Below are 9,331 nucleotides of genomic sequence, written 5' to 3'. Positions count from 1 at the left end.
CTATTGTGCCAACACACCCCAAAAAAGTATTTTATGAAGACTTTTATTTTTAAGAGTGTATTTAGAAACATGGCAAAGAGGGGTGCCTGGGTGGCTCAGTCGGTTAAGCGTCTGCCTTCAGCTCAGGTCATGATCCCAGGGTCCTGGGATCGAGAGCCATGTCAGGCTCCCTGCTCAGTGGGGAGCCTGCTTCTCCCTCTCCCCCATTTTTGAGTTCTCTCTCATGCACGCTCTCTCTCTCAAATAAATAAATAAAATCTTTAAAAAAAATAAATAGAAACATGGCAAAGGAATTCATTCAAAGACTGAATTGAAAATGTAGGATTTTCACCCTGTGAATCTAATGTCCACTTAATATAACTACTGCTATATGTATGAAAGCATGAAGATAATTATTATTATATTATTTCAGAACAAAATGAGCATACAATTCCTGTCATCTGTTATGAGGATTAATATGGATGACCAAGAACTATACAAGAAGAGTCCCAACAACCTTCTCAGGAATTTTCTGAGTATTCAGTGTGCCGATAGCCACAAGACAGGGGTTTGGGGATGTGGGATGTTTTAAGAGAAAGAAACTATGATCCTCCCATTGATAAAGATTAAACAATAATGTATTGTTTTACACCTGAACTTCTATGTCAGAAAGACAAGCAGAGAAATTTTCTGTCTATATATTTAAATGTTCAATTTTCCTTATCTGTGGAGAACTGTTTCTCATGTTTTACATTTCTGGATAGATAGTCCAGAAGGAAGGAAAAAAGTATAAGATATGATGGTCAATGTCTGGAATGTTTTACTTTGTTTTGACATTCTAAACCAGAAGTATTTAATTATCTTCCCATCACATATCCCCTTCTAAATCCTTATTATGTAAAACTTAACCTTGCTCCAGCAATCTGCCTACAGCCACACTCACACATAACACACAACTGAGTCAATATGTATTCAAGTTACATCACTAAATGGGCTAACTACCAGTCTATAACTTTATTCTGGTTTGAAAAGAGGAGCTGGGTTTATGAGAATTCCCTCTTAATTTTATAAAAGTGACTTAATATAGTTGGAAATAGTTTGAATAGCACTGACCCTACTTGTATTTTCTTAAAGACTATAGAATAGTACTCAATTATAAAATCACTTGTGCCTGTTTTTTTAATAGCATATGTAAAATAATTATCTAATCTGGCCATTAGCAATTGTTCTTCTATTTTTCCTTTGAATCAAATTTGGTAATTCTTATTTTGTTAGGAATTGGCCATTTCATCCAAATTTTCATGTTGTTGGTAAAATAAGCAAATTACTATAGCATGTTTGAAAGAAATTTGACAGTATATATAACCAAATAATAATACATATACCATTTAATTGTGCAATCCCCACTTCTGAAAATCTAGCTAATAGAAATAGGAGCAATAATATATTGCAATGTGAATATATTGTATGTGAATAAGGATGTTTATTAAACATTGTGTATCATGATAATAAAATAATTAAAAGCTGTAATGCCCAATAAAGAAATGGTGTAACATATGTTAAGTGTCATTTAAAGCATAGATTAAAGGGTAGAGAGTTTCAGTTCAGCAAGATGAAGAGTTCTGGAGATAGATAGTGGTGTTGTTAGCACAACAATGTGAGTATAGTTAATGCCATTGAATGGTACACTTAAAATCATTAAGATGGTAAATTTTGTGCGTTTTAACAATAATTTAAAAAAATTAAAAATATAGTGCAAAGTTTATGTTTAAAAAATATTTACTTCTTGTTATAAGTCAAGTAAAATGACTATAACTCAATGTTTTAATCAGAGTATGTGGTGTGTGTGTGTGTGTGTGTGTGTGTGTGTGTGTGTGTATTTTCCTGTATGAGACATATGTTCAGTAAACAGACCCTAGTGAGGAGAAAGAAATTTGTTTAAGACTATCTGCCAAGTGGGTGATACTCATACCTTATTTTAGTGCATCATAACATAAAATACTTTGATTCTACATGATATATGCTATATAAACTTTTAGATAGACTAGATTGTGACTACGTCTCAATTGCATAAATTCACAAGTAGTATTCTTTACATTTATTTTAAACTTAGAGGATCTAAGCACCTAAGGGGTGCTAATAAAACCTAAATATATATAAAGTTGTTATATAATGTTGTATTATGTTTATTAATACTCAGATTTCTTCACAGTAGAATGCATGACATTTTTGCAGCATTTTTTTTCAATTTTATTTTTATTATTTTTATTGAAGTATAATTAACATGTAATGTTACATTACTTTCAAGTGTATAACATATTGATTCAGCAATTCTATATATTACTCAGTGCTCACCACAATAACTGTAGTCACCACTTGTTAACAAACAGTATTATAAAAATATTATTGACTATATTCCCTATTAGTTATGCTTTTCACCTACATGATTTATCTATTTTATAACTGGAAGGTTGTACTTCTTAATCTCCCTTATCTATTTCACCCATACATCTACTCACCTTCCTTTTGGCAACTTTCAGTTTGTTCTCTGTATTGTAAAGTGTTTATCTGCTTGTTTTGTTTTTTAGATTACACATATAGGTAAAATCATAAAGTATATGTCTTTCTCTGTCTGATTTATTTCACTTATCAATATATCCTCTAAGTCCATTCATATTATTGCAAATGGCACGATCTCATTCATTTTTATGACTAAGAAATATTCTGTGTGTATACATACCTTGTGTATACATACCACAACTTCTTTATTCATTCATCTATTGATGGACACTTGGGTTCCTTCCATATCTTGGCAATTGTACATAATGCTACAAAAAAATAAGGTTCATATATCTTTTGGAATTAGATTATTTTGTTTTCTTTGGGTAAATACCCAGGAGTGGAATTACTGGATCATATGCTATTTCCATTTTTAACTTTTTGAGGAACCCCCATACTGTTTTCACATTGGCAGCATCAATTTACATTCCCATCAACAGTGCACAAGCGTTCTTTTTCCTCCATATTTTTGTCAACACTTGTTATTTCAATTCCATATTTCCAGATATAATACAGAGCTATGGTAATCTAAACAGTATGGTACTGGTACAAAAATAGACACATAGATCAACAGAACAGAATAGAAGGCTCATAAATAAATCCACACTTACATGGTCAAATAATCTTTGACAGAGGCAATAATATACAATGAGGAAAACAGAGTCTCTTCAATAAATGTTTTTGGCAAAACTGGATAGCTATATGCAAAAGAATGAAACTGGACCTCTTTCTTACACCAAACACAATTAAATAAACCCAAAATGGATTAAAGACCTAAATGTGACATGTAAACCATAAAACTCCTGGGAGAAAACATAAGCAGTAACTTCTTTGACATTGTCCTTAGCAACATTTTTCTATATATGTTTCCTCAGGCAATGGAAACAAAAGCAAAAAAAAAAAAAAAAAACTAATGGAACTGCACCAAAACAAAAAGCTTTTGCACTGCAAAGGAAACCACCAACAAAATAAAAGTGTAACCTACTGAATAGGAGAAGATATTTGAAAATGATATATCTGCTAAAGGGTTAATATCCAAAATATATAAAAAACACAACTCAACACCAAAAAATATAAATAATACCATTAAAAATGGGCAGAAGTCCTGAACATACATTTTTTTTCCAAAGAAGAAATACAGATGGTCAACAGGCACATGAAAAGATGCTCAACTTCACTAACCATTAGGAAGATGCAAATCAAAACCACAATGCGATATTACCTTACACTTTTCAAAATGACTAGAATCAAAAGGATATGACTTTTTATTCAACAGAGATTTAGTTCATGATACAAATGAAAAAAGAAAATATACTAAACTAACACATTTGTCTTAATTTTCAACAAGTCCCCTAGGGTTATAAATGTATGAAGTATAGTTACTGCCTTGAATATCTAAAATATAGTTCTATAATTTAAAAATACTGAAATTTTGGTTAAGTATTGAAGAATAAGACATTCTGATTTATTAACAATTTAACATTAATTATTTTTTCAGTACTTTGCATTTTTTTATTAAATAAAATATTCTCAAAAACTTTCTATACAGTACATACAAATATGCCTCATTCTTTCTTCTTCAAATTTTTATTTACATTCTAGTTAGTTAACATACAATGCAATACTGGTTTCAGGAGTAGAATTCAGTGATTCATCACTTAAATACAACCCCGAGCGCTCATCATAACAAGTGCCCTCAAAACCCATCATTCATGGGGTGCCTGGGTGGCACAGCGGTTAAGCGTCTGCCTTAGGCTCAGGGCGTGATCCCGGCGTTATGGGATCGAGCCCCACATCAGGCTCTTCTGCTATGAGCCTGCTTCTTCCTCTCCCACTCCCCCTGCTTGTGTTCCCTCTCTCGCTGGCTGTCTCTATCTCTGTCGAATAAATAAATAAAATCTTAAAAAAACAAAAACAAAAACAAAAAAACCATCATTCATCTAGCCCACCCCCACCTACTTCCCTTCAGCAACCCTGAGTTTCTTCTCCATCATTACAGTCTTTTATGGTTAGTTAAACTCTGTCTTTTTCCCCTCCCATATGTTCATCTGCTTTGTTTCTTAAATTCCACATATGAGTGAAATAACATGGTATTTGTCTTTATCTGACTTATTTCGCTTAGCATAATACATTCTAGCTCCATCCACATCACTGCAAATGGCAAAATTTCATTATTTTTGATGGATGAATAATTAATTCTGTTCCATTGTAAACTCTTTTGAAATATTTCTAGTTTGGGCCACTATCTCACTTTAGTAAGTATATTCTAATAAACACAAATTAATAGTCTTTTGATAATATTATCAAGGTACCTTCTGGATTATCATTCAGAGCATAAGTACTCATGGTTCAGGATAAAATTTTTGGTAATAGAAAAAACGAATCGCTACTGTCTCCAAAATCTACTATAAAAATACCTGTTCATACCACATTCTCAACGACAAACTGTTTTCTTGCAATTTTCCTGTATCTAAAAAAATATGAGTCAAGAACTAGGTAATGAAGTTTTAACTTTATAATATTTTTTTCAGTCATCCCAGACTCAAGAAAGCAGCAAATTTAGTTTCATTGTGAGGTCTCAGCAATTTGTACTGTTGGTACTTTTAATTGGAAACATAGAATCAAGTGCCTGTTAAGACAAAGCTGAAAAATAAATTCCCAGCTCTCCCTCTTCTTCCACTCATGCTGACACATTGCTATTAACTGTAAATAACAACATGTGATGGGATGCACTTAGAATGCCAGTTGTTCAGGATTCTTTCCTAATGCAAAACATTTCTCAAACTTGGAAAGACTCAGATGTGCTTCAACCAAGTGCCTTAGGAATCTGGGTGGGGATTTTTAAGGGATTTAATATGTGAATCATATTTACAATAGGCTATAAACTTACCTTTAATATATAATAATAATGACAGAGAAATGTTCTATATCTAATTTTTGTTTTATAGATTCTACTCAATTTAAATTTTAAAAGGATTAAACAAATTATAGGTAAAAATGTTTTTTCCCCATAAACTTCTGCTTAGTGGAGGGAACTCTACTAAAATTTACTCATTTCAAAACAGTTCTAAATTTCTGATTTTTGACCTGATCAAAAGTTCACTTTAGTTTAGAATGTCTATACTTCAATGACTCCAAAATAGCAAATAAGTGTACAAAGGTGTTTATTTTGAAAATAAATATTTTAACAACCCAAATACATCTATAATCTTAGAGAAAATATGTAAAAATGAATTGGAATATGGAAAACATTTAGATGGTTCCATAAAAATTAAATATTGATTTGACTCAATGATAATATTGTGGGAATTATTCTCTTGGATTTATGTTATTTTAATATAATATTTGCAGTAAAGTAATATTTTTAAGTAAGAAAAACAAAAACTGTCCAAAATTCTAGCCCATTGTTAACTAAAGTTATAAGGAAAGATGTTTATTTTTTTTCAAAATACAATAAGCTAAGCAGGTGTTCACAAGTGTTTCTACATATTGGTCACTATGGTTATATTGCAATACTAGTTTTTATTAGTCTATCTCTATTATATTTTTTGTTTGTATTTGCCTTTTCTCACATGGTCTCCATGTCCCACCAAAGCAAGAATCCTATAAAGCAAGCACAAGAGCCCAATAAAGAATATTACTAAATATTTGAGTAAATAATGAGGGTAAATTGTTATCTTTAGTTAACTACACGGTCTAATAGAAAATATAAGATGTAAAAAATGAAGCACCACATGAATTTAGCCTGTTATTATAATAATTTCTTCTTAAACGACATCCTCTGGGGTGATGTCCTTCACTTGCATTCTTTGTTATTGCCAGGATCTTTTCCAGCATAATAGTACTGAGATAAGTTTTGTTTGGATTTTCTTTTACAGGTAAGGGGTGGTGGAAGGGACTGGATGAGGAGCTGTGTGTTATAGACATTGATGATTTTCCAAAAAGAGGGAAACACTCCTCTCCAAAATAGTTTCTCACAAACTTTAAGGAGAGATATAGTGGGAAACCTGAGTTGAGTCTAAACTTATAACATTGTTTCTTGCCATGGTTTAAAGTTGAAAACTCATATTGAAATTCATAATTAAAGACATTCCATGCTCATGGATTGGAAGAACAGATATTGTTAAAATGTCTATACTATCCAAAGCAATCTACACATTTAATGAAATCCCTATCAAAATACCATCAGCATTTTTCACAGTGCTAGAATAAGCAATCCTCAAATTTGTATGGAACCATAAAAGACCCCAAATAGCCAAAGCAATCTTGAAAAAGAAAAGCAAGTCTGGAGGCATCACAATTCTGGACTTCAAGTTATATTACAAAGCTATAGTGATCAGAACAGAATGGTACTGACACAAAAACAGACACATAGATCCGTGGAATAGGATAGAAAACCCAGAAATGAACCCACAACTGCATAGCCAATTAATTTTCAACAAAGCAGGAAAGAATATCCAAAAGAAAAAAGACAGTCTCTTCAACAAATGACAGTAGGAAAACTAGACAGCAACATAGCCAAAGAATGAAATTGGACCATTTGCTTACACCATACACAAAAATAAATTCAAAATGGATGAAAGACCTAAATGTGAGACCTGAAATCATTAAAGTCCTAAAGGAGAACACAGGCAGTAACCTCTTTGACATCAGCCATAGCAAATTCATTTTAGATATGTCTCCTGAGACAAAGGAAATAAAGCAAAAATAAGCTATTGGGACTTCATCAAGATAAAAAGATTCTGTACAGTGAAGGAAACAATCAACAAAACTGAAAGGCAACCTTCAGAATGTGAGAAGATATTTGCAAATGACATATCTGATAAAGGGTTAGTATCTGAAACATATAAAGAACTTATACAGCTCAAAACCCCAAAAACAAATAATCAAATTTAAAAATGGGCAGAAGACATGAATAGACATTTTTCCAAAGAAGGCATACAGATGGCCAACAGACACATGAGAAAATGCTCACATCCTTGATCATCAGGGAAATAAAAGTCAAAACTACAATGATATATCAACTCACACTTGTCAGAATGGCTAAAACCAACAATACAGGAAAGAACAGGTATTGGTGAAAATGTGGAGAAAGGGGAACCCTCTTGCACTGTTGGTGGAAATGCAGACTGGCGCAGAAACTCTGGAAAACAGTATGCAGGATTCTCAAAAAATTAAATATAGAACTACCCTATGATCCAGCAATTGTACTACTAGGTATTTACCCAAAAAATACAAAAATAGTGATTCAAACAGATACATGCACCCCGAAGTTTATAGCAGCATTATCTACAATAGCCAAATTATGAAAATAGCCCAAGTGTCCATCAATTGATGAATGGATAAAGAAGAGGTGGTATGTCTATATATGAATATTACATATATTGTATACAACATTGTATATATACAAGGGACTATAACTCAGCCATAAGGAAGAATGAAATCTTGCCATTGTGCTAGAGAATATTATGCTAAGGGAAATAAGTCAGAAAAAGAGAAATACCATATGATTTCACTCACATGTGGAATTTAAGAAACAAAACAAATGAGCAAAGGGGAAAAGAAAGAGTGGGAGGCAAACCAAGAAACAGATTTTTTTTTTAAAGATTTTATTTATTTATTCGACAGAGATAGAGACAGCCAGCGAGAGAGGGAACACAAGTAGGGGGAGTGGGAGAGGAAGAAGCAGGCTCATAGCGGAGGAGCCTGATGTGGGGCTCGATCCCACAACGCCGGGATCATGCCCTGAGCCGAAGGCAGATGCTTAACCGCTGTGCCACCCAGGCGCCCCAGAAACAGATTTTTTTAAAAAGGATTTTATTTATTTGAGACAGATACAGAGAGACAGCATGAGCAAGGGGAGGATCAGAGGGAGAAGCAGACTCCCCACTGAGCCAGGAGCCCCACGTGGGGCTGGGATCAGGACCTGAGCCAAAGACAGCCGCTTAAACATCTGAGCCACCCAGACGCCCCCAAGAAACAGATTCTTAACTATAGAGAATTGATGATTACCAAAGGGGAGGTGGGTGGGGGATGGGTAAAATTGGTGATGGGGATTAAAGAGTGCACTTGCGGATGAGCACCAGGTGTTATATGGAAGTGTTGAATCACTATATTGCACACCTGAAACTAATATTACACTGTATGTTAACCAACTGGAATTTAAATAAAAACTTAAAAAAATAATTAGCAATTAATACATAAAGTGCCTATATCTTTACATGTTTATTTCATCTGTGAACATTAATCATACATTTTGTGTTGATTCTGCAGCTTTTACCTCTTTCAGTAAGATTTTGTAATTTGTGATTATGGAGCGGCACATTTTCAACGTTTTGTGGCACAAGGTATCATAAAAAGCCATTTTATGGTTCTCCAGTCGTTAAAATCTTAGTATTACTGGAGCAGTGAAAAGAATTCTGCCTACTACCTGGGGATAATGTGATCATTATGTTGGAGTTTAATGGAGTAAGGATAAAGGCCAAACACATCATGGCCCTGTGTTTTATTTGACGCTGTGATCATTTAGCACTGTAATGGGAATCCAGTACAGCTGTCAATTCTGACTTTCCAATTAACTCAGAAAAGTATGCAACCCTATATCTTATATCCTAAGCAGAAATAGTATTGGGAATTATTTTTTTATTAAAAAAAAGTATGAGAGTTCTGCCTAGGTGATCACCTCCTGCTTTGATTTTGGGATCAGCAGACTAAAATTAATATTTTAAGATAATAAATAAAAACATAAAATTTTAAAATAAAGAAAAATATTTAAAAAAACATTTTTTTTTTT

This window comes from Ursus maritimus (genome assembly GCF_017311325.1).
Source record: "Ursus maritimus isolate PB19 chromosome X unlocalized genomic scaffold, ASM1731132v1 scaffold_X1, whole genome shotgun sequence".
NCBI lineage: Eukaryota > Metazoa > Chordata > Mammalia > Carnivora > Ursidae > Ursus > Ursus maritimus.
This window is presented reverse-complemented; position numbering follows the sequence as displayed.